The 1,604-nt window shown below is 43.8% G+C and overlaps 1 pseudogene; it reads left to right on the top strand.

Annotated features, from left to right (window-relative positions):
• The first annotated feature begins 1,196 nt into the window (after positions 1-1,196).
• Positions 1,197-1,312, top strand: LOC149472959 (U2 spliceosomal RNA; annotated as a pseudogene).
• The last annotated feature ends 292 nt before the right edge of the window (positions 1,313-1,604 follow it).

The following is a 1,604-nucleotide window of genomic DNA, read 5'->3' as shown; positions in this document are numbered from 1 at the left end:
TCTGTGTCTGCAAAAATGTTCCCAGAGAGATCTGTGCTGCCCTCTGTCCTTGTGATTCTGCCACACACCACCATGGTGGCCTTAGTTCCAGGTAGCAAAAAACGCTTTTCACTTATCTTCCTGTAATGCGCTGTCTGCAAATCCTACTTGATCCTATAGGCGCAGACATATTTCATCCATCAGAAACTCGTTTCTTCCCCAATGTTTTTTGGTGTGAGACAGGGGCAGGTTTTGTGTGAGGTAGAAGCAATGATTAACAGCTCTAGAAAGGCAAACAATTAGTGCCTCTGTCTCACAAAAGAACCCAAAGCCAGCCATAGTACTGCACTGTATGTATAAGGGAAGGAAAAGACCACTTGTTCCCAGGGAGGTCAAAAGTCTATAACAGGTAATAATTTGTGGATTCTTGATTTTATTTTGAGCAGAGAGGTGCAAATGGAATTTCAATTATCTGGTTTGAAAGAATACTAATTTTATAATATTTTCAACATAAACCAGTCACCCATCTAGACTTGTGCCCGATATCTGGTTCCATTCTCTGCATCTTACAGGGGCTGGGATTGAGCTGGGAGTGCACACTGCAATGTGCATATGTTGCAGGTAATGTACACATAATAAAAAAAATCACTAGGACCCAGAGGTAAGAGAGTGATTCTTTGGACCATTGACAGTTAAGAGTTTTGCAATACATTGAATTGCTAATCAGGTATGTTGATAAGCTTTTCAATAGATTAAGAGGTATTTATGGGAGTCCTGAGAGAGTGGCAAATTCTTGTAGAGTCTGTAGAAGGTTTAGAAGAGAAATAGCTGGTCTAGTGATAAGTAATAGCATATCATCACCATACATACTGAGTTTGTATTGAGAAGTGGATGTAGTCACCTGAAACATCTGGGTGTCTAATAATGGCAACCGCTAAAGCTTCTATTGAAAGACTGAACAATAATGGGGAAACTGGGCATCCTTGTCGGGTTCTTTTGCCAACTTTGAAAAATGTAGCTACATCCTGGAATGCGTATTTTAGTTTGGGGGTTAGCATATATAGCATTAAAGACATGAAGGAATTCCCCTTGGATGCCATAACTTAGAATGGTGGCTAAGTATTCCCATGTAACTCTGTCAAATGTTTTATAAATGTCTAAACTTAGAAAATTGAGCGTGATTTCAAATTGGCGTCTTGGATGGATCGCTTGGATGGATCGCTTCTCGGCCTTTTGGCTAAGATCAAGTGTAGTATCTGTTCTTATCAGTGTCCAGTGGGGGTGCTCCCGGCCATTCTAGCTTTGTGGGGATGGCTGTTGTATAGTACCCTCACTGGTATGATGGGGGTCCGGAAGGCTAGTACCGGAGGGACAGAAACCGGGGAGCGCCATGAGTCATTCTGGGGCCCTGGGAGTAATTCCTCCGAGAAGACTGGAAAGACCCAGTACCTCCTGATTTGGAAGGATCTACCTTGGTCTGGCCAGGGGCTGAGGAGGCAGAAAGTCCGCAAACACGGTGCCCCCTGAGTAGTCGCCTCAGGGGTGCTCTGAGTAGCACTTGGGTGTGGGACCCCACGTTGTGAATGAGCACATGGTCACCGCGTTTAAAACACTTTTTGCACTGC

Source organism: Staurois parvus, unplaced genomic scaffold (genome assembly GCF_062004578.1).
Source record: "Staurois parvus isolate SC_StPar_1 unplaced genomic scaffold, SC_StPar_1.0 ptg000019l, whole genome shotgun sequence".
In the NCBI taxonomy this organism is placed as follows: Eukaryota; Metazoa; Chordata; class Amphibia; order Anura; family Ranidae; genus Staurois; species Staurois parvus.
The sequence above is the reverse complement of the archived record's forward strand: the minus strand, read 5'-3'. Positions and strand labels throughout refer to the sequence as shown.